This window comes from Hypomesus transpacificus, chromosome 17, assembly GCF_021917145.1.
Source record: "Hypomesus transpacificus isolate Combined female chromosome 17, fHypTra1, whole genome shotgun sequence".
In the NCBI taxonomy this organism is placed as follows: Eukaryota; Metazoa; Chordata; class Actinopteri; order Osmeriformes; family Osmeridae; genus Hypomesus; species Hypomesus transpacificus.
The window spans coordinates 6,341,323-6,369,263 of NC_061076.1; the positions used below are offsets into that span (position 1 = coordinate 6,341,323).

At 50.7% G+C, this 27,941-nt stretch overlaps 1 protein-coding gene across 1 annotated transcript in view; it reads right to left on the reverse strand.

The window, feature by feature from the left end:
• Positions 1-27,671, reverse strand: part of adgrl1a (adhesion G protein-coupled receptor L1a) — a 75,717-nt gene extending 48,046 nt beyond the window's left edge. The window contains exon 1 of the mRNA XM_047038198.1: positions 26,653-27,671. The gene's annotated coding sequence lies outside the window, so the exon portion shown is untranslated. The remainder of the gene's footprint in view (positions 1-26,652) is intronic.
• Between the last annotated feature and the right edge of the window lie 270 nt (positions 27,672-27,941).

Consider the following 27,941-nt stretch of genomic DNA (forward strand, 5'->3'; position numbering starts at 1 on the left):
GTTGGGCCCTTACACACTCCGTTCCACTGAAAGAACTAAAAAAAATATATAACAAAAAAGAAGAAGTGAATGAAAGGGAACATCCCAAAACACCGGGCTGGGATCCAGGACTGGAGCAGGTTCCTATTCATACTCGTTGACCTCGGCTCCCTCATCTCTCTCTTCATCCTGACATCATTCTGCAGAGTCCTCCCCCTCCTCTTCCTCATCCTCGGCGCTTCATCAGATCCTCGTTCTACCCCTGGAACTCTTCATTCCTATCAATAATAAAGCTGTTTTTGACTGGGCTCGGGAAGGGTCCCAACCAATCAAACAACGCTTTACACTCCTTCCAGGGGGCTATCGCGGTCCAATGGGAGGAAAGCTGGAGCTCAAATGAGATCAAAAGTGGGCCTGTGTTCTGAGCTCATTCAAAGACTGAGTAAATTATTTAGAGGGCACACTCTGACTGGAAATGCGCCTTCCACCGACACAGCCTTGGAGTTCTGTGGGGTGGATTGCTGCCCAAAACAAAATGGTTTCTTTGGCGGGAGAGAAATGCAAATACAATGTGATCGTGTTAGTTTAACATGCTAGTAAACAAATTATTTATAGGCGCCATTTATATGTAAATGGCAAAAGGCCTTCTCTGTTTGTATCTCACAGCGATGTAATATTCTAAAGCAATGGTTGTAGATTAAAAATAGATTATGCTAACAATTAGTCTCCATTAGTGATCTGTTTCTATTCCATTGATTTGATTTCACTAATTGAATGGAGCAAGACGTAATGTTTATTGAGCACACTATATATATACTAAAGCTTCTCTAAGTCTCTTCTTGCATGCTGCTTTTTTTTCCCAGAGCTTTCTCTGCATCTACAGAGAAGGGGTTGGGGGGGGGTATTTTTTAAGCTTGGCAAAGGGGGGAGGTTCTCTCCCTCTCTTCCCCTCTCTCTTCTTTTCCTCCCCTCTTTCCACCCCCCCCCTATCCCCTCTGTCTCCTGGCCCTCTGACCTGCTCGGGTCTCACGTTCCTGACTCCTCTCTCAGCTAGCGGGCGATCGATGGATGGATCTGACTTCACCCTGACTCAATAACCCCCTCATGCACATCCTCTTCCTCGTGTGTGTGTGTATCAAGGAAGGAGGCAGTGTGTGCTTTTTGGGTCTTTTGGCAGAGACTGCAGTGTGTATCTGCCAGCTCCAGTCTATCACCCCAGGGCCCAGAAGTCATGGCAGTGAGAAAACAGATTGATTTCTCCCCCTCCTACGCACAAACAATTAACTACACAGCGCTCAATTAGACACACGCTGCAGACGCCTTCAGACAAGCCCTTCCCCTGACCCCCCCTGGTCACCGGTCTTCTCCACCATCCTTCTCCATCACCCTCCAGCCAAAGGTACTAGTCTGTGGTGGAGGATGTTTGGGGGGGGGGGGGGGGGATGTTTGCGGTGGACGGGAGGGGAGTTTTACAGGAGTGTTATTGGTATGCATCAACCATGCGTCTAGCAAACACATCTTCACGCCGAGCAGGCTGATTCGCAGCACAAAACGAGCGAAGATTATCCATAATGATGTCAGCAGATTGTTTTTTCATTATCGCCATCGTTCACACACTGTTCTTAGGCTGACGCCTATTAGCTGAGTGGATTGGCTTTGGATGCTAATTTGCAGGCAGGGGAATTCCAGTCAAGCGTGGGACCCTCTGTATCAGCCGTGCCCATGTCCACCTCGGGGACCGATATCTGCGTGGCGCATGTTGATCCGCCAGGAAAGAACAAACAAGGTTCTCATTCTTCCGTCAGCTTTCTGTCACTTTTCATTTCTCCCCCAGAAACACACCACTGAACAGCATCTGTCCGTCTTTAACTCCCTCTCTCTTTGTAGCTTTTTCCCCTCTCCCTCTCCCTCTCCCTCTCCCTCTCCCTCTCCCTCTCCCTCTCCCTCTCCCTCTCTCTCCCTCCCTCTCTCTCTCTCTCTCTCTGTATTCTCTGCCTTGCTCTCTCTCCTTCTACCTCTCTTTCAGAACCTCCATTTCCACCAGCCGAGTAACACGCCTGACCTGTGTCTAAATCAATAGTCTGTCTAATATTGTAATCAAACATCCATAAATCCAATCAAGAGTTGTAACCCCAAGCTAAGTAAACAATATGATGAATTACAATCAGTCTAATCTTTTCAGATTTAAGTAAATAGACAACTATAAATTACTGTAATTATAACTGAATATCATCATTACGGAATAATGCTATGATCATCAGGCTGGAGATGTGTTAGGGTCATGACTGAGCAGCAATCAGCAGCAGCAACGAAAGCTGTGCTCATCTCAAGCTGTTCTGTTTCTCCGACACCATTACTCCGACAGCACCACGATGGGCCCCATCTCTCACTTCCTCTGCCTAAGGTTGTGTGTCATTCAGGAAACAGTATGAAAGTAAAACAGGTGAGACAAGTGAGAGTGTGTGTGTGTGCGCGTGCGCGTGCATTCGTGTGAGAGGGAGGGGGGGGGGGAAATGGCAGAATGGAAGCAGAGTCTTCTGTGAGTGTTCACATAGCTCTAATTACCGCTCTGCATGTCTGAAGTCTGACTGAAGAGATAACACCTGAAGTCGCTTCTCTCCCTCTCCCTCTCCCTCTCCCTCTCTCTCCTTCCCTCTCCCTCTCGCTCCCTCTCTCTCTCTCTCTCCCTCTCTCTCCCTCCCTCCCTCTCCCTCTCGCTCCCTCCCTCTCTCTCTCTCCCTCTCTCTCCCTCCCTCCCTCCCCTATGCTGTCACACTCGCAGTGTGAAGTGAGACCAAGTAGCGGTGTGTAGGCGTTTGCGTCCTCCATGTCATGACGCTCCACTCGCTTCGCCCAGCCTGCCCTTATATGGGCGGCGAGTGGCGGCCAATGTTTTCACTGATGTTTATCCCTGTCATGCCTATTGAACACGGCTTATGGCCCGTGTTTGATATTAAATCCTGTGCTGTTGGTTCGCTGGTTGCTCCACTGATCTGATAAGCACTGGAAGCAAAGCAGGGTGGATTTCACTGGCCTTAGGAGTCACATGGCCCTGATCCACACTACCGTCGAGTACACTGTCATCGCTGGCTCCCCCAGTCCTACTCTAGCCAGTAGGCTAGCAGGGAGAGCATCCATGTCCACATTATTACCCCAGGGCTCCTCTATGTCCCTACACAGCGAAGGAATCATGCCACAAGCAACGCGCCATACAACTGCTGGTGCTATTTTGGCTGGAGTAACTACAACACTGTGTATATTCCACAAAGCTTTAAGTGCACATGAAATATTCACCGACGGGAGTGTTACAGCTGTATGCCGCGCCGGGGAAGCTTTTTAAGGTCAACTCGCCCAGATCTCTCCCCCCCGAAGGCTCCCGGCCTATTTCCCACTCCGGCTCTCGTTCCCTCCTCCTCTCCCTCTCCCCCCCCCCCCTCCTCCTCCCGGTGTCTCTTCCCCCCTCACTCAAAACACCCTCTCCCCCGTGTGTCCCATCCATCTCTCCTCCGCCCCTCCAGTCCTCCTCTGCCCCCCAGTGCCCCTGCAGTTAGGCCTGCTAAATCTGACCGGGGCCCCCGTCAGCTCCCGACCGCAGGGCGCTCGGGAGAAGGGTGAGTCATCTGGATCAGGGGGCTTGTGGGCCAGCAGTTTGGAGGCCTGACTGGGTCTCCGAGAGACTGTTTTACATTACAGAGGCATCCGCACGGAGGACAGCTCTGAAATATTAATCACGTTAGAATTAACCGAGCCGTCAATCAAACCCATACATAGTCTGCACCCGAGGCCACTATCACTGTCATCTGGAGGACTCCCTCTCCTCTGTGCTACGTTCGATCTGGAGGAGTCAAACTTGCGGGGCAGACCACGCGACACGCACAGACACAGGCCCGCGTCCCCGTAGGGACCGGATCGCCCCCCCCCCCCGTCAACAAGCACAGGGTACGCACAAACGCCCGAGCGCGTCGGTGCGCGCGCACGCGCTCACTGACGTGCGCGCCCACGACCAAGGTCTTCCTCCGTGACCTCCAGACCTCGGTCCAGCAGGACGGTACGTCCGCCCCCTCATCTCCTGCCGTCCGACCCGCACGCTCACTCACACATTTGGGGCTGGCAGGCAGCTCTGTGTGACCCCGGCCCGGGAGACCTGAGTCAGAGCGTCAACTCCCTGCGCCCACAGAACCCCTGAGCTGAACCGCTGTGACATCACAGCGAGGGCCCTGATGGGTCTCCAGATGGCTGTCCTGATTGGACGGTTGCCCAGCCTGTGCTGGTAGAATCGGGGACACTGAGACGGCCAACTGATCCGGCCCACCTGCACTGTGTGCTACACATGCATGAAAACGTACACACACACACACATAAATACACAGACTCACACACAGGCATCCACATGTACTACACACACACACACATTTAGGAAGTTTTAGTATTAAGGTTAGTATAGTCATTTATTTATGCTATCTGTATATTTAGGAAGTTTCACTTATTTAAGCTCAGCATAGATGTCAATTATGTTCTGTGTACTATTTGTGATGTTATGCCAGGTGCTTGCGTTGTCTTGTCTTAAGAATTTCAGTGCCCAGTCTGACCTTGTGTTCTGTGTACCTGACAATAAAAGACTTGAACTTGAACATGCACGCATAAATACACAGACACTCATGTAAATATTCATACACAGGTATCTTAAGACACATATTATACTCTATTTACAGAGTGCCCACAACAATTACCATTTTCACCCATTGTCTCCGATTCTGGATTGCTTTTAGAGAGCTCTTGTCGATTGATTTTAGAGCTTCCGTTTTTGACGATTATGACCCTTTAAAATGTAAGTGCCCTTGTTTAACTTAGTCTAAACGACTCTTAGTCTCTGCTCGGTGGGTCAGACCCCATTCCGGCATTTTCCGAGCACTGCCATGGGAGATATAAAATGAATGAGAGCACAAGGGCATGAGAGGAGGAGGGAGGGGAAACAGAGAGAGAGAGAGGCGGGGGGGGGGGGGGCTAGAGAGAGAGGGGGGCAAGAGAGAGAGACAGAGCGCAAACAGACAGGGGCTGGTGACTGGGCTGCCTCTGTCGAGTTAACCCGAGCGTCCCGATACACGCGCGCGCCCGCTTTCGTTTGTTGTCTCGGCCCGGAGCGTGGTCGCCGCGCAGACACAACGAGGAGCCCCTTCACCGGAGGCCTTCTTCTTTAAATGCACCACAAACGGAGGTGAGCGTCCACTTGAGCCTTGAGAGGCTCTCCTCCAGCTCCTTCCCCGAACGAAAACCAGCGCTCCCCCCCCACCCCACCGCCGTTCCCACCCCCCTCTTCCACTTTCAGCTCTTGAACTTCCCCTCTGTCTCTCTGTCTATCTGTCTCTCTCTCTGTCTCTCTGTCTCTCTCTCTCTCTCTCTCTCTCTGTCTCTGTCTCTCTCTCTGTCTCTCTCTCTGTCTCTCAGCTACCGGTGCCCATCCCCCCTCGTTCTCCTTCTCCCTTCCCCCTCTCCACCGCCCCGTCCCCTCGGTTCCTTGGCTGGGGCTGGATCAGACACTCTGCAGTCTGCAGTATGCCCTGTCCCTTTCGGATGAGAAGGGTAGCACCAGACCCTTTCACATTCCCTCTGGGAGTGGAGGGACCAGTATTTGGCAGGAGTACAAGCCCCCCTTCTGCCGGACCAGTGCTCATCCAGGCAGATACATTTTTAGTAGGGAACTCCTGCTGCCCTGTGGGGGGGCGAGGGGGGGGGGGGAATCGGATACTGCTCCTCTCTCTGCATGCCAGGATGAGGGGGGGGGGGGGGGTTGAGTGGACCTTCGCGCTGAAACCCAGCTGTTTGATGATCTGCCTTGGAGGGGGCGCCACTCGTGCACACACACAAACACTCTCTGGGACATCCTGTGCCTTTCTCCGTTCGCATCCTCCACTCCATGAAGCGAGGCGGAACAAAGAAGAGGGAGCGAAGGGAGAGAAGCAGGAGCGACGGTCTCTCAGACGCAGCTCCTGAGAGCCAGAGAGCCGGGGAGGCGGGGCAACGGGCTGCACGGGCTACGCCAACGTGAAACCCACGTTGGAGCGCACCAACAGCGCTCGCATGTCAACCACAGCAGTGCTCGCCTTCCCAGGCGGCTTTATGGAGGGACTGGCATCCATGGCAACAGATATTGACCACCCAGTCACCCACCGGTTCCCTGGAGGAGTCTCGATTCTCGAATTCGGACGGGACGAGCAAAAGCCGCGAGGAGGAGGAGACGCCCACAGTTGTGTTAGAGGAAGCTGTTGGTAACACCTGTTCCTGTTTCCACGCCGGAGTCGGGAGCGACGAGGCGCGGGGGGGAGCGGCGAAATCTGCAATCTGCTCGGGAGCCGCGTGACGTTCCGGTTGCCATGACAACCGGCCACCCTGTGTTCCTCTCTCTCTCTCTCTCTCTCTCTCTCTCTCTCTCTCTCTCTCTCTCTCTCTCTCTCTCTCTCTCTCTCTCTCTCTCTCTCTCTCTCTCTCTCGACACAGAGAAGCTGCCGTATGATCTGTGACCGTCTGAATCCTGATGGAGTGGTCTCGGGGAGGCCCGCTGGGGGGAGGGGGGGGGGGGGGTTTACAGCAACAAAAGGCCGCTCTGTTGATTTTCCCCCCAAAGTGTCATCTCTGCCTTGGAGCCGTGAAAGCAGTTCCAACATGGTCCCAATCAGTCCCCTTACAGTTGCGCTTCCCCCAACGAGCTCAATCCGACTTCTGTTCGCAGGGGACGATACAGCAACGTGTCTGACATATATATATAAAAAATACAAATAAATGAATGTGTGTTTCCACCGTGGTGATTTTTGGCCGTGAACATTTCAGTCGTGAGTCCAATTCTCCTGTTGACCACGGGCTAGGTTTGCCTAATGACGCACAGAAAAGGTACATTCATCAGAGTCCCCTTTGCTTCCGTCGGCTGGGAAATGACCGTGAGCTTGCTGAGGCGGGGCGGGAGGGAGGGACGCTCCCCCGGGGAGGGACGGGGTCCTGCGCGGACGTCTCCCCGGTGACAGACTGGCGTTTCACTCGATACTTTATTGTCGTTATCGATCACTTGTTGATGATCAATGTCCCCCTCTAGTCTCTATTGTTACTGAATGGCACCGACATTAATGAGCCTCAGTGCACTCATTATCCAAGTTAAATATACTCCCTCTCGCACCATGACCTCACACGGTCTCACATGCGACGCGCACGCCGCAGCTATGCGCGCGCACGCGCGTGCACACGCGCCACAAACACCCACCCACACAGGGGGCTTCTCCGTATGAAGGATATGGTCCACCCATGGGGTCTGGGGCTGAATGATAAACCCTTCACGCAGAGACGAGAGGGGGGGGGGACGGAGCGGGGAGAGCAAGCAAGAGAGGTAGCGGAGATGTACTCGACCCGCATCGCTCGCTGCTTCTCTCCCTCTGGCTCTGAACGGCTGGAGAGAGAGAGAGAGCGAGAGAGACAGTCCGACAATGTGGAGAGTGGGGGAGAGAGGGAGTGTGTGGGAGAGAGGGAGTGGGGGGGGAGAAAGGGGGAGAGAGAGGAGGGGGGGGGGGGGGTCGGCTTGTCTTTGAGGCCAAGCTGCTACAAAGAACAGCCCTACGGGGGGGGCGGGGTGGGTGGGGAGTGAGGGAGAACGAGGAGGGCTCCAAAAAGTCAAGGCCAGGCAGGGCCCCGGAGCGGTCTTCACCCCCTGCCCCTCTACCCCCTGCCCCTCTACCCCCAGCCCCTCTACCCCCTGCCCCTCTACCCCCTGCCCCTCTACCCCCCACTCCTCAACCCCGCGTCCCGCCCCTCCACTCCCTACCCCTCCACCCCCCGCTGAGAGAAAGACACACATGCACAGAGGGAGAGGGCCAAAACAGACAGTAATGGAGACGTGAAAAGAGACAGCAGAGCGGGGGGGGGGGGGGGGGGGATCTGAGGGGAACAGACCATGAGAGAGAAGGGAGGGAGGGGGAGGGGGAAAGGGAGAATCAACAGAGACATAAAAAGAGTTGTAATTGGACATAACTAAAGAGGAGAGTGACAGCAAGGGGAAAACAAAATCATTTCAGATCAGAATAAGAAATGTCGGGGAATGACAGGGGGATTAGAGAGGAGGGGACAGGTGCGATGGCGTGAGGTGTGGAAGGTAAGAATAAGACGCACAGAACCGGTATATTCGATAAGGAGATTCAAAGGAAGAGAGAGGAGACAGGAACGGGGGAAATCTGACACGAACAGGGGACTACTGTGGGAGGGAGGTGGCTGGGCGGTTAGGGAATCGGGCTAGTAATCAGACGGTTGCCGGATCGATTCCCAGCCGTGGGCAAGGCACTTCACCCTTCTTGCATCGGAGGAATGTCCCTGGACTTCCTGTAAGTCGCTCTGGATAAGAGCGTCTGCTAAATGACTAAATGTAAATGTACTGTGAGGGGACAAACACAATCAAACGGTGAGACGGGGGAAAAAAAAAACAGACGAATGGGGAACTGATGAAGATAGAGGAAAGCTGGGGTGGGCATGGTGGTCTTTAATCAAAATGTTTTTCAATTAATTTCACAATTAAGGTCCGCTCGTTAGCTTTGGCACACACAAGAGATGACATTGCTAGCGGTGCTATGCGTGTCATTAATGTAATGATGACAGATTGGCACTCCTACGGGACCGCCTCCGCTCTACGACAGCTGGGTCTCGCTGCTCAGTCACCTGACCAGGATGACATCACCTGACCCGGCTCGCGCCGCGTCCGACTCTGGGGAGAGTGCGGTCGGGCGTCGACGACAACACGCGGCCGCTGCTCTGGTGGGAAGGGGCTCTGTCCCAACGCACGTCTTTCCCCGCGCTGGTCTCTCCGTCGCGTCGGTGGAGTATCGCCCCTGAACAACGCGGTGAAATGCGCCGTGCTTGGACCTGCACTGAATTAGGGAGCTTTGTGTCTTCTAAACAAACAACCACACTACTTAATGGAGTGGAGCGCACACACACAAACACACACACACACAATACACACACGCACGCAGACACACACTGGCAGAGACTGACTCTTTTTACACTGTTGTCATGGCAACCCCATTACGGAAGGCCACTCCGCCTGCAACTCTGGCTTGAAAAGCAGCCTCTCTTTCTTCTCCCCTTTTCTCTCACCTTCCTTTTTTCTTTCACCGCCGTCCCCGCTCTCTCGTGTGTCTCGCCGCTTCATTTTCTCCCTCTCTCGCCCCTTGTCCTTGTCCTCCTCTCCGCCCCTCAGCCTGGCTGCACCCTTCTCCCCGTGTGCCTCTGTCGTGGCTGCTGTCTCTGTCCTCCTTTTTCTCCCCCATCTGCCTCTTTTACAGGTGGATGTAAATATCACAGGTCACTTTGCAATTCCTCACCATCTACCCCCGTCTCCCCCCGCCTGTCCTTTTCTCTCTCTCTCTCTCTCTCTCTCTCTCCCCGTCTCTCTCTCCCCGTCTCTCTCTCCCCGTGTCTCTCTCTCTCTCTCTAAGCACGGTGGGGGGGCGATCTTTTTCTTGCTCTCCACCCACGCATCTCGGGCAGGTTGGACCTCTCTCCCTCATCTATCTCTTCCCCTCTCTCCCCCATCCATCTCCTGGAATACGTTGGTGAGTGAGGCCTGCGCCCTCTCCAATTAAAGGGGAGATTTACAGGAGGAATCAGTCGGAGGGCAACCATAGAGGACAGCTTTAATAAGGCCTTTCTGTCATGCTGCATCGCAGACTCTCTCACCCTCTTTCTCCTAACCTCTCTCTCTCCTGCGTCTCTCCCTCTACCTATATATTTCTCTCTCTCTCACCCTGTCTGTCTTTAACTCCCTCTCTCTTGGTAGCTTTTCTCGCCCTCTGCCTTTATTTCCCTGTCTCTTTCTTGCTCTCTCTCCCTCTCTCCCTCTCTCCCTCTCTTCCTCTCTCCCCGTCTCTATCGCTCTCTCTCTCCATATCTCTGTCTCTTTCTTGCCCTCTCTCTCTCACGCTCTCTCTCACTCTCTCTCTGTCTCCATATCACAGTCTCTTTATCGCTTCTCCATCTTGACGGTGTGGGTGTGGTGTGGTTGGGCTGCGTTGCGTGGCTGGGAGAACAGTGACATGACATGAGCAACCAAGCCACCTGACCAATCGTGACAAATCTTTTGGCGTCCGAACAAGTCTCCGCGACCAAGGCCAAACCGGTCCGACCCAGCAAAGCAGATTGTCGTTGCCCTGTTACTCATCCAACCCCACCCATTTCAAACCCGACCTCTCGCCTCATCCGCCACGTCATCCATCTGGCTGTGCTCAGGTCGGTCGACTGGAGGTCTTCCAGCTGCACCACATCCCCGCCGCCTCCCCGCCCCCCCCCCCCCCCCCCCCCCCCCCCCCCGCGTCAGCCACAACCACAACATTCAAGTCTTAAGAAGCACATAACCCCTCCCGTCTCCTCGATCCCTCCATCTCTCCTTCCATAGGCCACCTGTTTGTCCTATCACTATCCACGGCATCCCAGACCCTACAACACACTCGATGAGCTGGATAAGAAAGAGAGAGAGCGAGGGAGAGCACACAGAGCGCCTCCCCCCAGAGAAATAAGCTGGAGATGGAGGGAGGGGAAAATGGAGGATGAGAAACACAGAGGCCCTGGGCTAGCCACGCAGCCAGCGTGATGAGGGGAGGAAGAGTACACCAGGCAGACATTAGAGACACCGAGAAAAGAGAGGGAGGAGGCAGAGGAGGAAAAGGGAGTCGGGGGAGGGGTAGACAGAGGGAGGGGGCAATCATCATTAGAGGAGGAGGGAGGTACAGAGGGAAACGGAGAGAGTAGGGGGTAGGAAGTGAGGGGGGGAAGTGAAGAGAAAGGGAGGAGAGGGCATTAGAGGGAGACAGAGGCATCTGCTCCTGCTACACATGGATGTTTATCCAGCCTGTGGCTGAGAAATGCAGAAACGCATATTAGAGTTTTGGTGCCCTGGAAGCCCTCTCTCACATCCTCGTGATGAGTGGATACTGGGAGACCGAGTGGGAGCGAGAGACAGACAATGAGAATGAAAGAGAGAGAGAGAGAGAGAGAGAGAGAGGAGAGAGAGAGAGAGAGAGAGAGAGAGAGAGAGAGAGAGAGAGAGAGAGAGAGAGAGAGAGAGAGAGAGAGAGAGAGAGAGAGAAAAATAGAGTATTTCTTTACACCAATAGAAGCGCGGAGAACTGTGTGCACGCTTGTGTGCCTGCATGTGTAATACTGTATGTGTGCGCTTGTTAGCGTGCTCTAGTTTGATCTTTACTAGCTCCGGTTGAGTGTCAGTGTAGTGAAGCACGTTCCCTTTCGCGGGCTGGTGGTTGGTCTAAGCCCTGGGAGGAAGACATAGAGATGGAGGGAGCTGGGGTGGAAGGACAGAGAGAGAGACACACAAGCAAGGGAGGGAGACAGAGTGAGGGAGAGCGAGAGGGAGGGAGGGATGGAGAGCGGATCAGGGTTTATATTTAGCACAGTGCACAATCAGCTGGGGAGGCCAGACTGGTTTGACTGCAAGTCACTGAGTGAGGAATTAAAGCACTACTTACATTTCTCATCAATACACATTGATTGTGTATGCCTGAGAGCAGGAGCACACACACATTAGCGACAGCTCGTTGAGATCCCCTCTCAAAATGGAGGTTGAGAGCCGGCGCCGGGTTCCACTGTGGCTGCTGCCATGAATATTTGAAGGATCCATATCGCGCAGCTCTCTGTGTTGTTGCCGGAGGGCAGAGAGCGTACGGGCGCGGGAGTGGCCGGTGCTTGGCAGAGCGGAGAGGCGCGATGGGGGAGGGGGGAGAAGGTGGTGGCAGCGGCCCATCCTGAGGCTGGCAGCGGGCGGCTGGGTGAATGAAAGCGGGGCTGGGTCACGTGTGGACTGGGAGGCGGGACGCTCCCGCTGCTGAGACAGATGCCATGGTTGTTAGGCTTCACGTCCCCGTGCCAAGTGCCCATTCCTGCACCAGCCAAAAACAAACCCACCCGTGTGTGTGTGTGTGTGTGGTCTTGTTTAACTACCCTTGCGGGGACAGGTCGCTGCAAGGATTGTAAACAAGGGAGAACCAATCATGTGTCCCACAAGTTCAAGTGCTCTTTCTAGGGGGATTTAAGGGAGTTTAGGGGTTCTGGGTTAAAATTGTGTTAGTGTTAGGATGATGGTGAATTGTCGGTCCTCGCTAGGATAGAAAAACGAACCTCTGTATGTGTGTACGTGTCTGTCCCTGTGTGTGTGTGAACCTGTATTGGGAAAAGTACCCGAGCAATCGGCGTCCTGGATTCATAATGTCTCCTCATTCAACTCTCAGTCTCTCTCTCTCTCTCCTAACCCTTGCCTTTCCCTCTGCAGCAAGGGTAGCTCCCCACTGCAGCAAAATAAAATAACAGGAGGGAGTAAAGACGAGAGGGAGAGATAGCAAGAGAGAGAAATAGTGTGGGTGAGAGAGAGAGAGATAGAGAGATAGAGAGAGAGAGAGATAGAGAGAGAGAGAGAAAGAGAGAGAGAGATAGAGAGAGAGAGAGAAAGAGAGAGAGAGATAGAGAGAGAGAGAGAGAGAGAGAGAGAGAGAGAAAGACTAAGAAAGAGCAGCACGACATTCGGCTCAGTGTGTTGCATTATTGGCTGTGGCTGATCGGATCTGAGGAGATTACAGGAATACAATACTCACACAAATCACCATTCTACTTCTCTAGCATCACGCCCCATAGCCTTCTTTTCTCTGTCGCACACACACACACACACATACACACCTGCACTCAGACACACACACACACACAGCTCAATCTGCATGTGTTGTAGCAAAACAGACACCCTCCTAGCAGGAGGGCAGTAGCTTGGGATCCGGCGGATCCAGTTCGGGGCCCCCACACTCTCCTCCAGAACCTCGCCACAGACACGGTCGCATCCGCAGCAGCACCCTTGTTAGCAGCTGCGCGCGCATGCATACGCGCAGTCACACGCTGGTAACAACCACACCTGTGGCCCGTCTGGCCGTCCTGTCATTGCTCAGTCACCCACCGGATCTTCTCAAACAGACACGCAGCCATCCTACATCCTTCAACCAGTCAAGTCCACATAACCTTAAACCCTACTCTGCCACCCAGCACCAGCCCCGTGGGTAGACATACTCACCAATCCACTCATAATGAGTAGGATTCAAATGGCTGTATAAAAAAGACAAAATGAAGCATTTCAAGAGCCGAATGCGTTCCAGCGTGGCCTTGTCATGTATTCATTATGAACACTTGTTCTTATTTCCAGGCATCTTCATGCACTCTGTCTTTCTCCTTCTGTCTTTCTTAGTCCCTCCCTCAGTCTATCAGGTTGGCTGTGGAGGGGGGGGGGGGAAGGGTGGGGGGGGGGTTCTGGCTGTGACATAGCCCATTTGCTTGCACATGAATTCAGGTATTGATCATAAACAGAAAGGAGAGTCACAACAACACCCAGACTAATTCATCAGCGCACAACATCTGTAGCGTTTGAAAAAAGTACAGTTACAAAATAAAGTTTTTAAAAAACCCAACACACAGAGACACACACGGCCCGACCACACAAAAGCAGATTCCCAATTTAATCTGACGCGCAGCAGGGCTCAGGAACTCGATCCGAAAGCATTGATTCACACTTCGCCAACACTTATTCATTTATCTATTTACCCATTATTTACCCATCCATTCCATCCCAAAGCAGTTGCTATGACCAAAATGTTGTCATTGATTAACTCTGGAAAAATAGCTACCTTCAACAAGAAAGGGGTACAAAGTTTTCTTCTTTTCTTTGGAAGGAGCTGGTATATTGCTCTCCTTTTGTTTCTCCACGGTTATCAATCAAAAAGCTCTCTCGCTTTCCAAGATACAGTGAGTCACTGACATGTGCCAAGCTCAATCTTGACTATACACTCTCTTGCAGAAAACATAAGAGGACTGCTCCACAATTGCATTACCATGGGCCCAGGCAGTCCTAATGTGCTTTCAAAGAACAAAGAGAGCGCTACACAACCGCATCATATTACAAATGCTACATATGCTACTGTATGTTACTGTCACACACACACACAGACTCACACACACACTCTCTCTCTCGCACACACACACCGACACACACACACACAAGGATGCACTCTGAAAGCGCGTCACGCTGTCTGGGTGGTAGACAGGCTTCGGAGACAGCAACGGTGAAAATTAAATTCCATTTAAGCCTAATCCCATTCCCAACCTCTGCTGGGTCCAACTGCTATTGTGACAGTCGGGGAAATCTGTCTCAATTGTTCCATCGCAAGAATTGATGGTGAAACACGATACCACGTAAATAACGGAGCCTCTTAGCTGGGCGAGGGGTGGGGGAGACAGGGTCAGACAAGCATGCTATACAGCCAGAGCGTTAGAGAAGAAGACTGGAAGAACCCTGGCTGACAGCAGGATAGAGCGAAGGAGGGAGGGGGGGCGGGGCGGGGAGGGGAGGAGGACAGAAAGGCAGGATGAGAAAGAAGACGGTAAACAATGGGGTTTATACCGTGTTAATTCTCTTGACATTTCACAGACCAAATTGCTCCGCTTCCTTCCTCACACGCAAAGGGCCAGCGGAGGGGTTGGGGAAGGAGGCGCGGGGAGCACATTCAGGCAGAGGATGCCGCCTCTATTCGAACACAAAACAAACAGTACGGTGAGGTGGCCGTCGGCATTCCAGAGCGGGGGCGATGAGGTGGGGGGTTGACAGGTGAGTGTGTCTGTGTGTGTGTGTGTGTGTGTGGTGGTCAGTGTCCGTCAGCCCTCCGTATTAACAGCTCCGCTCGAATGGAGGACCGGCAGAGCTAGCTTCTCCCTCTCCGTGTGACATTAAACATGCTCATCTGTTACATGAGACACAAGGATGCTTATGCGGCCTGCCAAGAGCTTTGGTATTATCATTCAAATCACTGTTTTAAGGAGTCTAATCTCCAGCTTTAAGACACCCAAAGACACAAACCGTCGCTTCCTGTCGACGACTCAGGAAGAGAGACGGTGACGGCGGAGCCCCCGAAAGGTAGTTAAATACCGCGCCTACTTTTATCAGTCGCGGCCTGAAAATCTGTTCCGCCTCGGCGCGTCTGAAATCAAACGGACAGGCCACTGACACATGGAGAGATATTCGCAAACACATCCGCCCCCTCTCGCCAATCTGCATTTGTTTTCGCGTCCGAGCCGCGATCCACGTCCCGTTTTGCAGGCGCTTCACGTCCGGAGCGGCACTCAAACCCATCTGGAGCCCGCGATCAGCCGCGATCAGAGTGGTTAGGCCTGACACTTTCCTGTCAACGCTCCCATCACTAACCCCCATTAAGCGCTCACATGCTCGGGCCCTGACACGCTCCTCCGTTCGCTCTCTCCCCTCGTCGACGTCGTCTCTCGGTTTCCGCTCCCTTCCCGTGCGATCGCGTTCGCGCGATCCAATCGCGTCAGAGCCTCGTCCTTTTCCCCCTCCGCCTCTTCCTCTCGCTTCTCCTTTGTCTGGCACTCGTGACTCCAGATTGCGGCGTCTCGTGCTCGGCGCTCTTCCCGAGCGATTGCTCTTTTCTCTCACTCCCTTGCTCTTTCTCTCCCTCTTCTGATCCCGGCTCCACATCCTCCTCCCGTCGGACACCACCTTTTCATCTCATTCATCCCTCCCTCCCGCGAGGGGAAGATTGCAGCCTTCCCTCTTTCTATGCCTTCCCGCCCCCTTCCGTTCCAAGGGAACATCTCAGTGCTCTTGCTAAGTGCTAATCAGGTCGTCATCCGCGCAGCCCAAATCACAGGCCGGATAAATAAAAGTTGGTTTCTCGACACCAAGTGGGGGAAGGGCGTGTGTGGGTGCGCGCGCTTTGAAACGGGTGACGCGGGAGTGCATTCTGAGCGCGGCGGATCGATGCCGACACCCCTTGGGGTGCCCTGCAGCGGTGCGCAGAGACAAAGCTTAGCGCTCGATAATAACGTGAGGACGGGCAGCTCGGCCCCTATTTTCAGGCGAGGCTCTCTCTCCCCGGCCTCGGCCTCCACTTCCCCTCCTCCCCCTCCCCCCCCCCCCACCCCGTTCCCTCCATACCCATTCCCTTTCTTGTCACGCCAGACTTTCAGCTCGAGCAGGGGTGACGTCTGGGAAAACACGGAGATAGGCCCCTCGCATCAACGTGGCAGTTACTGTACAAGAGGTTGGAAGGTGGGAGTCTATTATTAGCCTAGAATCAACCGTTTTTTCCCCCTCCTATCTCATAACCCCGAGCAAGGAGACTCGCAGTCCGGTAAGCTCATCGTATCCTACTAGGACCAATTTGACTTTGTCCAATCTCTCCCGCGCAGACATACTCTCCCGCCTCATCCACAACATCCTATCAGCTGCCGCTATCTCACCTAATCAGACCACCGACCTCCGCTCTCTCAAACTCCGCCCACCCACTATGCCCTATCGCCCACCTTCACTCTGTTCCCTTCCACCCACCCACTATGCCCCATCACTAACCTTCCCTCTCTCCCACTCCACCCACCCACCGCTCCCCATCGCCAACCTCCACCCACGGTCGCGTCGTCCTATCAACAAACACCCCGTTATCAAACAGCATGTCCTATCTCCACACCCCCAGCCTCTGTCACATCCAGCCCCCCCGGAGGAGCCCCGGGGCCCCCTGGCTCCTCCCTCGCCACGCCCTCCCCCTCCTGCGGCCCCCTTGCTATCTCACCGGGCCCAGTGGGAGTACAAAGACCCCACCCCTCCCTCCGCGCTCTTTTGCCCAGCTTTGATTTTCCGTCCATCAAGGGGGCGTGGATTAGCGCGCTCTTGTTTATCTGCTCGTCAGTTTTATCTATCTATCACTGAGCCATCCGCTCGGCCACGCAGCGGCCTCAGCACTGCATTAATCCCCTATCAGCCAGCCAGCCATCCATCACCCCGCTGTCGATCACGTCAGATCCATCATGCGCCCATCTGTCTCCCACCGGCCAGACCTGGGGATGATCCCCACCGAGGGTGGAGGCAGGGGAAGAGGAGAGCGGGACGGAGGGGAAATGGAGATACACAGGAAGGGACGAGCGAGCGAGAGAGAGAGAGAGAGAGAGAGAGAGAGAGAGAGAGAGAGGGGGGGAGGGAGGGGATATGTCTCTTCCTCTCTTCCTTCCTCCCTGCATCCTGCTGAAAGCCTTCTCTTCATGTCACTACATGCTTATTAGCTGTTCTGTTTGTTTCCCTGTAATTTGTTTGTTTTCCTTGCCTGCTAATTCCAGCCAGTGGGAGCAGAGCCAGTGGAGAGAGTGACTGAGGAGGGGGGTCATAAATCCCATAATGCTGTGCTGCGGGGAGGGACCCACCCCCTCAGCCGACGAGAGGGGATATTGTTTAAAGCCTCCTGCTTTAAAAGGGCTCAATATCTGGGTTCATCGGGGGTCCTTTGTATTACCATCCATATCTGCTAACATCCAGGGGTGAGGGAGAGGTCGGTCGGGCAGAAGTAAAGGGGTTGAGAATGCCAATTGTCAGCACACACACAGGGAAGATGGGGAGGGCACGGGGGCACGTGTTAGTGCACGGCAGGCCAGGGGTGTGTGTGCACAGTCACATGTTACTCGCCGTGGAAACGTCTTTCCCTGCGTTCGCGCTTCGCTAAACAAATATCCTGGTGTCGACGAGTAACCACGGGTCAGTATTTGAATGAGTGGTGGAGGTTTGGAACGGTGCTAGGTCGAAGGGAGAAGGGGCGGCTGACAGGGTCTACAAAGGGTGTCGAGAGAAGGAGGGGCGCACGAGCGCAGTGCATAAACACACACGGAAGGTTAGCCCGCAGAGCTGTAAGGGGAGTGCACTGGTAAACAGATAGTGTGAATCCAAAATCAAATCGCACAGCAAAGCGAGGCGCCGAGGTGGAGATTGATTTTTTTTCTTTTTTAAGGCCAACTCAGAGATCAAGGTTGAAGCCTTTTGCACAAACTTGCACCAGAAGGCCACACGACCGTTTCAAACATCGTTCAAACCTTCTACCCGTGAAGTGTTGTGAAGATGAAGCACAAACACACAATGTGTACGTGTTTACCTTTTGAAGCTTTCTGTTTGACCCAAAGCACAGCATTAAACTATAACATTTGTAGCGGAATAAGTGTGCAGAAGCTAGTTCTTCTCCTTAGTCTAGTTATTTTCATCTCTGCCCACCCTGAATGTCTAACAGAAACAACTGTAGCTTTCCTGGCAAACCAAGTTAGGCCTACGTCCTGATCGGAAGTGTCGGGTACACGAAAATCCATATTAACCATATTAAACCGCATATTAACATTTTACATTTATCCTGTCTTCTCTATTGATACCATTACAAATATTTGAACCAGGTTGCATGACTGACCTATGTGGACCACACGCTGATTAAATAGAACCTGGAATTTACATAAGCAATATATCACATTAGCTGCTGGAGCTGTTCTCTGAGAGCACCTGGCTTGCCCTCTCACTCGACTCTCATCTAATGAACTTACCAATATGTAAATACATGTAGTTCATGTAATTGAAAATAATGTGTGGCATTTTACAATTAAGGCTTACAGGGCTTCAAGGTCTTTGATGACAAAGACCAACACGAACGATCACACAAATAAGCCACCTAGAGTGCCTTATTTGGCAGCTGCATGCAAATAGAAATAAAAAAAAGTTCAAGGTCATTTCATTCCTTCATTGCGACGACCAATTGACAGTTTCCCCTTTCAATTTGCATTTATGATGTCAGAGTTTGCATATTTTTTCGTTTGTAAGGTGTGGGCATTCACAATGAACTGGATCTCGAGGAGGACTCTGCTTTGAAACGGAAAAGAAAACATTTCCCCCCCAAAATGTGGTTGTAGAGCAGGCACACCACAGCAGACAACTGACGGGATTTGTCCTGATCCATCCTGAGGACGGAGAGAAGAGGGGGGCAGTGGGGTCCTCTCAGGGTGACAGACCACCGGCTCCATCGGGACCCCCAAACAACTCCACTCATTACTCACACCTGTGTGTGTGTGTGTGTGTGTTTGGGGGGGGGGGGGGGGGGGTTAGTTTATGTGTGTGTCCATTTGTATGTATCTGTGATGTATTACAGTGTCCGCTAATGTGATTTTGTATTAACAGGAATGGGTGCAGTTAGGACTCCAACAAAGAGAGAGAGCCTGCCATCCATAACAGATGCAATTACCAAAAGCATGCCCACACACGAACGCTTTGCACAAATACACACACACACACACACCCACACACAGAGAGAGACACACACCACTAACTACACACCTACTCAGCCACACACACCTACTCTGCCTCACATACTGAATTAATCAGCCCTTAGACAAATAGCTGTATAAATACTTTCGATAACACAATCAATAGTGTACACTCAATTCATTTGAGTTCACAAAGATGTCAAATTCTGCATAGGGCCAAAACACACTGATTGTGTGGCCCCCGCATTAATTCAGAAGATCAATAAAACCAATCTTTCAAATAAATCAAGTCACATAGATAACCAGAGCCACTGGAAGGGGGAAAAAATCCCAGGAACACAATTTTCTGTCAGCCATGCATGCTTATTAGTGAACTGAAGATTACATTACCCTTGCTTTGGGTGCAACAATCCCAGGAACAATCCCATGAATAAAAAACACAAAGAGACCAGCCCTAGACCAGCCAGGAATTCTTAGGTATTAGTACGTGTGCTTGTGTGCGCGTGTGTGTGTGTGTGTGTGTGTGTGTGTGTGTGTGTGTGTGTGTGTGTGAGGAAAGACAGAATATGGGGTGTGGACACTGGAGACCAGACTGTGGCTAGAAGGTCCTGGCAGGTTAAGCTGTGGCTTTGGTACTTTGTGGTCAGATGAAGTATGATGAGGTGTGTTTTGTTTTCAATGGTGGTATGTGATGTGTGAATGTGGTTTTGCCGTGAATATTCAAACAATGTGGTCATACGAGAGAGCGCGAACAAAAAAAAAAAGGTCAGTTGAAATTGTTGTGCATGCTGTACAGAGCTAATGCAAAGCGCGGAGTGGAAGAAATCTTTCGGTGGTATGTATGCGACTGAAGATGTAGTACAGAGAGGAGAGGCACATAGGACCTGTCTCAGGTGAGACAGGAGTCCCTGCGTAATTATCATTCTTAATTAATCCACTCAGGATGCCGCCCCCCCCCTCTCTTTTTCCATCTCCTCGCCTCTGTTTACTGCTCTAGGTGTTTATTATTATTTCCAATCGCGCAGTTTTGTCCTCTTCACCCTTCGCTTCTGCCATCCGACTGTGCTTCATGCTCAGGGTGTTTCTGGCTGTTGTTTATCGTCAGTCTGTGTTGCCCTTTCACACCACTCTGTATGATTTCTCTCCCTCTCCCCCTCCCCTTCATCCCCCTCTTCTCTTTCCTCCCTCCATCCCTGCCCACATCCCTCCCCTCCACAGCCGTCCCCAAAGGGAGGCACACAAACAGCTGCCCCAGGTCCCAAGTTGCCTTCTCATGTTGCCTCCTCTTACAGTCCAAGCCTCTCTCACACACACACACACACACACACACACACACACACACACACAAATAAATTCACTTGCACGTACGCACGCACACACACACACACAAACCGACACCTAGACACGCACACACGCAGGACTCTGAAACAAATATACTCTCACACCAGTCAAACATCGTATTCCCCAGAGGGACTGCTGCTGACACAAATACCCCCCCTCACGAGGAGGCCAGTCTGTCGGGGCGGCAGCCCCCTAGTCCTCTGTGGACCAGGCCCCAGTGAGCACGGCTCCACGTACTGAGCAAGTCATCGAGTACACACAAACATGCACGCGCGCGCACGCTGACGCGCGCACTCGTCTGAAGGGCATTCGCAGTCTGGCTCCGAGATCTGCTTCCTGTTTATGCAAGCCTCCCGATTGAGTGGAACACCTCATCGGGTGCACCGATTGTCGAGAAGACGTTTCAAAGAAGCCCGGCACCAGTTCCCTCCGGAGGGGGTCGCTCGCACTCAGACGGAGATGAGGCGTATGAACAACAGGTCCGTTGGAGTCCAGTGAAGGGAGAGCAGGGGTGTTTGTGTGTGTGTGTGTGTGTTTGTGTGTTTTTTTAACACGACAGAGCATGTGTGTCCGTGTTATACATCGAGAGAGAAGGTAATGAGCACAGCAATGGCAATATTGACACGGGCGGAGAGAGACAGAGAAAGAGGGAGAGAATCGTGGCGAGAGCAGCCGGGGCAGCACAGAGGAGTCTGACGCTCACCCTCCACACCTCAGATCGGCTCCATTAGAGAAGCCAGGCCACTCCACAACAGCTCCCAGCTGATGGCCGATGTCAGTCAATGCCAATGTTTCCTTCAGAGAGGAAAAAAAACGTCAGAATTGATCGCGAAAGCTATTAGGTCCATTGATCCCCGTTTCCTTTCATCTGCCTGGTTGTGCCGTTTTTTCGGACGGACAGGTTAAACAGGAAAAGCTATTTAACTTAACAAGGAATGGAGCTTAACTTAGCTGTACTAATGGTCCTCGTCTCTGTCTCCCCCGCAGCAGAGAATACCTTTCGTGCTCGACGAGCTCACAATGTCTCTAGCGGTCCTAACAAAGCATGGATTTCACGTGGTGGTCACAAATATGATTTAGACCCGTTGATTACACTGCGGCATTGTAGTGGTTTGAGTCAGCTAAAGACGACGTTCCAGCCTCTTGTGTCTAGTGACAACTGCTTTACTCAATGGCACCAGTCAATGATGTACTCTTGTCGAGGCAACCAGCAAGGCAATACTTCGATTGATACAAAGTATTGTTCAGTGGCTTGAGGATGTTGTTACACACGTGTTTTTCCGAACTCTTTCCGTGTTTTTCCACACCTGAGAGGCCACTGTCTCTACACGGTGAAAGAGACGCACAAGTTTAGCGAAATGCTGAAAGGCATTTCTGTTTATACAGCAACATCACATTGGGAAACAAGCTTTCTCTGTGTGAATAGTCAAATCAGGCAACTCAAAGGGCCCAATCAGAGCGAGTCGCTGTGGGCAGCGAGTGCTGTTTGGGTGGGTGTTGTTGGTACTGATGGGCCTTTCCCTTGCCACGCCAATTTGGTGCTCCCTTCTGGATCTGAGTGAAGCAAATGAATTTGCTTGGGCGGCTGATTGGTCCATTGATTGGTCCCTGGTAGAGCCTTTTCACAGCTGTAAACCAACCCCTCTCACAGTCGATAGACACAACCCAAACACACCATGCAGGCTGGCATCCACTGTTTCTACATAGGCCCCTCCAGCTCATTTAACACCTCTCCATTTATGAAAAAGAACTCTCATTGATTTTTCTATTCATGTGTACTTGTTGCTCGTGTTCATTTCACTGTGCTGGGCGAAGGGGCCTGGTGAAGAGCGGGGCCTTCTGGATGAGCCTGGAGTGAGGAGTGTAGTGGGGACGGGTTCAGCTCCGCAGCTGACCACACCACCTTCAGTCTCCACACCCCAGGGCTGCTGTTCCACATGTCGAAGCACACGTACAGTAGTGTGTGTGTGTGGGGGGGTGGGGGTGGAGGGGAGGGGAGGGGAGGGGAGGGGAGGGAGGGAGGGAGGGAGGGAGGGAGGGAGGGAGGGAGGGAGGGAGGGAGGGAGGGAGGGAGGGAGGGAGGGAGGGAGGGAGGGAGGGAGGGAGGGAGGGAGGGAGGGAGGGGAGGGGAGGGAGGCTATGTGGACTTCTGACAAAGGCCAGGGAACTGGAAGCCTACAGTGACAGGCCACTGCATTGACGGCAACATTCGCCGGGCACTCGGTGACACAAAGGCCGCGACTGAGCCTCGGCCCCCAAAGGGACACGCGGTTCCCGTCTCCTTTGTGCTCCTGCACAACAACGAGGACTATTTCAGCGTGTTGCCCATTGTGCACCTCGCTCCCTGGCTCTCCCCATCCTCTCTCTCACTCTCACACTCCCTGGCTCTCCCCCATCCTCTCTCTCTCACTCTCCGTCCCTCTCCAATCCCCCATTTGGTAAGCACGTCCAGGCTGCAATGTGTAATCTTCTATTGAAAAGTAAATGAAAAACCTTTTTACAAACCTAATCTTTAAAAAACATGATAGGGTGTGTTTAATTACAATAATTAAAGCAACAGCTAGCTATTTAAAACCATTTCCTCACTCTCCCTATGTTGTTAAGCAGCGGAATACATCAAAACTTGCCAATCAACTCCACCTCCACCACAATACACTGTCATTAAAAACATAATGACTTCTTCCTGTTATGAACAGCCCTTATCACACTGCTTGGCTACCAAAGAACATCCGTGTAAACAGGCAGGTAAAGAGGTAGAACCAGGAAGCGAGATGGAGGTGCAGGGGAGCCGTGTAACTGTACTAATACAGGGGGGGGCCAACACGATAAACAGTTTCTAGGTCAGACCGGTACAAAAACATGCTCGCGAGCCACATCTGACATTATTTAAAATTATAAGGCTTAATCACGATGCACATGAGAGGCAGGTGCAGTAGCCTGCCAGGCACACAATGAAAAATGCATGGTCTCTCACGGCCCAGCTCTATTCATCACACAACACCTTCCCCTAGTGCCATGCAGCCACGAAAAAAGACAAGATCCCAGACTAAATGTATATTTCATACGCTTCCTTTGTAATCATCTCATGGAATTTGTCTGTACAGAGTCTCATGCAACTGCGTCTGTACAGAGATGTTTGTGGAATAATACAATGGAGTCATGTCATGGATGTTTCTGGATGTGATGGTGGGAGGAGGGTGGGCGTTGCAGCACTTTTGTGTCTTAATATCTGGAAACCAAAAGTGTTTTTTACTCAAATTGCAACCATAGTGTGACATTATACTGTCATTGAAAAAAAAAAACATTTTTATATTTAAGTCAACGATGGAATTATCCAAAAACCTATTTTGGAATGCATGCTCCCAGACCACTCTAGAACATTCTGAATGGAGACTAAATACTTGTTGCTCCCCCAAAATTCAGACACGTAGATTGACAAATGAAGACCAGTAAAAAAAAAAAGATTACTTTGAGATTTGAATAAGCAAAAACACTGATGATACTGTTGATCTAAACAACCCTGGTGAGAGTACCACTGGTCGTAATGTTAAAAGTCATCTTTTTCAAATATCCTCACTGAAAATGTTTATTTGATATTATATCTGGTAGTGCACAATGGATATGGCTTCTGTTATCCAACTTTGCATGAAAAATCTATATTGACCATTAGCAAGGTTATTCTATTATGATTGGAGTCTGTTCATCGGGCCATGAAAGGCAGTCATGAAGCAGGATAGGCTTGCGAGCTCCAGTGGTTCACAGTGGCATTACAATCTATATGGAAAGGTGTATTGTGTTGTCAAAACCACGTTCCAACCACGTACCACCATCCATTACAAATTTACAATGACTCCCGGCTGTGAATCCCTTACAGTATAACCTCTGCTAAAAATACCATATTTTATACCAACTTCTTCCTCTGGGCTTTCTAATTGGCCAGGCATGATTGGCCCTCACACATAACCCTACACAGCTTTAACACCATGCGACTCCATTTCCTGCCTCCAGGGTTTGTGAGACGGTGTCATGAATTAGGATACTGTAAAAAAGAGGAACACATTCTGGTAACAAATTTCCATTTTTGTTGGCGATACTTTCAACATGATACAGTGTCTGTGATCAAGGGCATCTTATAGCTTCGGGATGGGCTGGGCTCCGGTGATTCTCTGAACCTCCATAGATCCAGCGGGCTCTCCTTGGGGTATCGCGCCACATCCTGGGTCAATCTCGCAAAATTCATACCGCTGGTCTATCTCCCTGCTTCCTTTGTATTAACATATCCTTTTAGTCAGCCATTCCGGAGGCTGCAGGGCATAGACACATTTGTACGTGGAGCAAAATGAAACAACCAGACAGAACACAGAGAAGGTAGGTGGCCTGAACCACTGGAGCTGATCCTGTCACTGTACTTACAAACAAAACTGAATAAAAAAAAAAAAAGAGAGCGTGTCCATGTGATTGAGAGAGAGAGAGAGAGAGAGAGAGGAGAGAAGAGAGAGAAAGAAAGAAATACAGAGAGACTGCAATCAATTATTTTGAGTGAGATATTAATATTAATTTACAGTGTGTTTGCATAGTAGATGAGTTATTGGCCCCGTGGATCTTCCACAATTAAATTCCTGAGTGTAAACAGGTTGTAACCCCTAAGCTCTTATGTAGCCACGTCAAATTCTGAGAAATGACACTGAAATAAATCTCTTTCTGATTACTGCCATATTAAAATTGGGGGCATCATTAATACAGTGCTAATGTATCACTATTTTTCATCTATTGAACGCCAGGAATCATTTCTCTGATGGTGATGTGACACAGACACAGGGATATAAATCCTTCTGTTTTTCTAGGGAATGTCTGGCTGGAAACCAATTTAAGACTTATGCTGAAGGCAGCTTGGATGCCAAGATAAAGCCATTGGACAGTTACTATGTTGTCGTTTCACCACCTGAAGGATTTGAATTCCAGTGAGAATATTTCCATGTTAGACTATGGAACTAAGTTTAGAAGCTTGGAAGCGAGACAGTGTTCAAAGAAAACACTACAAGCCTACATGTTGAATAGTTTGTAATAGGAGGTTACTGTGGGCAAAATCAGGTTGAAATGTAGGTCCAATTATGAGAGTTTGAGAACCATCCTTCAATCGACCAATGAGCAATATAGCATGTGGTATTCATATCGTGTCTAAACTTTAAATTATACTGTGTGTCGAATAGGCCTAGTTTGGGATTTTGCGAGGTCGAGGATTAATGCTTTATTCCCGTACACTGGGGACGGGCGACGAGTTCACTTTTCAGCTCTACGGCGCTCTAATGCGGATTTTCTTGTATAACACGAAATGAGCCCCCTTATGATAAAAGGTGTCTAGCTGCGAGAGAACCCGCTGCCGTGCTGAAAAGGCTAAAACAGATAGAGGGAGGTAGTCTATATCCCATCGCTTCTCATGCCTCCTCTCATCACATTTTTCTTTCACACATATCACACTCCTGTTCCTCGCGGGTGGTTGGCCGGGCCGTTTTTTTCGTGCATTTCGGCAAGGCAATTCGTCCAGGCAATCTCTTCATGACAGTTCATCACTCACTCATTTATACACATTCAGTAGGCTAGGCTATATAACATGAACTGCTTAATCTATTCTTATGTCGCCTGCTTAAAAATGTAACTGAATGGCGTAATTCCTCCCAGACTGCTTCTATAGGGTACTTTCCAAGCAATTGCATTATGTTGCAGTGATTTTGCGCAGAGCCATAAATATTACCAGAATTGTGTTAAATTGACATTAATGATGTAAAACTACTGTATGTTGGTATCCCTATTTTAATTAGATACGGCCACGTACATCGACTTGTCCACCATTCATAGAATGTACGTATGAGCTGATTACTAAATAGGTAACAGCTGAATTATCGATGCGATGCACGTTTTACCTCAATCAAATTTGGGCGAAACGCATGACCTTACTGTCCTTTTCGTTAAACAGAAGTCACAGCACATAATAACCTCCACGTTTTAATACGAAACGACTGCTACTGACGCATCATAAACACGCACTCACCGTTCAAGCAGTGTATATCAATAAATAAACCGTGTTGTGGGCGCCTACCCTGTGGTAGTAGCTACAAGGCGGCATCATACATTTAAATCATTCGTTGCAGCATCCCATAATTGTAAATAACATTTTGCTTCGTGTCCTACCTTGATTCCTCCAATCTCCTTCCTTCGTTGCTTAGTGTATCTCACTCATTCTTGCCTCCCTTTCGTCTCACTCTGCCTTCCTTCTGGTTATCCGTCGTTTTCTCCTTTCTTGTTCCTTCTTCGTGCGGATGCATAAAGATTAAAAATTAATAACCTGCTATCTTCAAGACAACCCCGTCAACTGCTTTGAAAGAAACTGGAAATCTGGATTTAAAATGGTAAAACCAGTGGTAGAATGATATCCCTCCGGTAGACTTTCAAAAAACACCCATATGGATATCAAAATAAGCAGTAGCCATGCGACCTTGCCTCATTTTCAGACAAGTGGGGTTTATTCTAACATGCAGCCGAGGTTGAAATGTCCAATGAAAGTGTCTCTGAAAAGGTCACGTTAACGAGAAACTTGCTATATTCGTCTGAAGCGTCTCAATTGACAGGCTACAAAACATATCTGATGAGGTCGTCCTAAGCATGATAGCCTACTTCTACAAAACAACACATCTGTGGTCATAGGACGATGCGGATTTGATGCAGTTTAGAGATAATCCACAACTGTTAACTCAGCCTTTCTGCAGATGTGTCACATCGAGTACCAAAACCCTAATATCAAAGGTTTTACCGACCCATGTCCTTTTCGCGATGAGCTGGTCTCAGTCGTTCTGTCTTTCTCCTTGTCATATGTCGAACTGCCTCTAGCTGACGAGGACTTTGGCGTGGGCTTCTACGCTCTTCAGGACCATTCAGGCGATGTTTTCAAGCATCTACGGTCTAGATGAAATAAACGGATGGATTAAAATGTTTATTGTGCACAATCCGTCGACGGTCTCCTCGCACAGACACAACACAAGACTTGCACGGTAACTTAAATGAAAGGCTCTTTTCCGACGAAAAAAAAACCGATCTGGTCGTTTGACAGTGCTCATAAGCAGTGTGTAAATTGCTTTAAAACTATGACGACAAAGCAGTTTTTTGTTCGTGGAACCTAAATGTTCTGATGTTGGCTACTCCGGGCTACTGAATGGCAGTCTAGGCACTCATCAGTTAGGTTGCTACTGTAGCTATACAGCACTGTGTGGCTCGATAAAAAACGTGACATCTCCACAGAGGTTTAGGTAGAAGCAGTTAAGTGGTAATGGGGAATCTCTAGTCGACATTTGCTCCTTTCAGACAGGTGTGTGAGTAAACATTATAGCATAGCATATAACATAGCCTATCGGTCCACATAAAATAGCATGAAATGTCCTCCGTTTATTCACCCTGAACAAAATCTGCGTGCACGGTTACAGGAT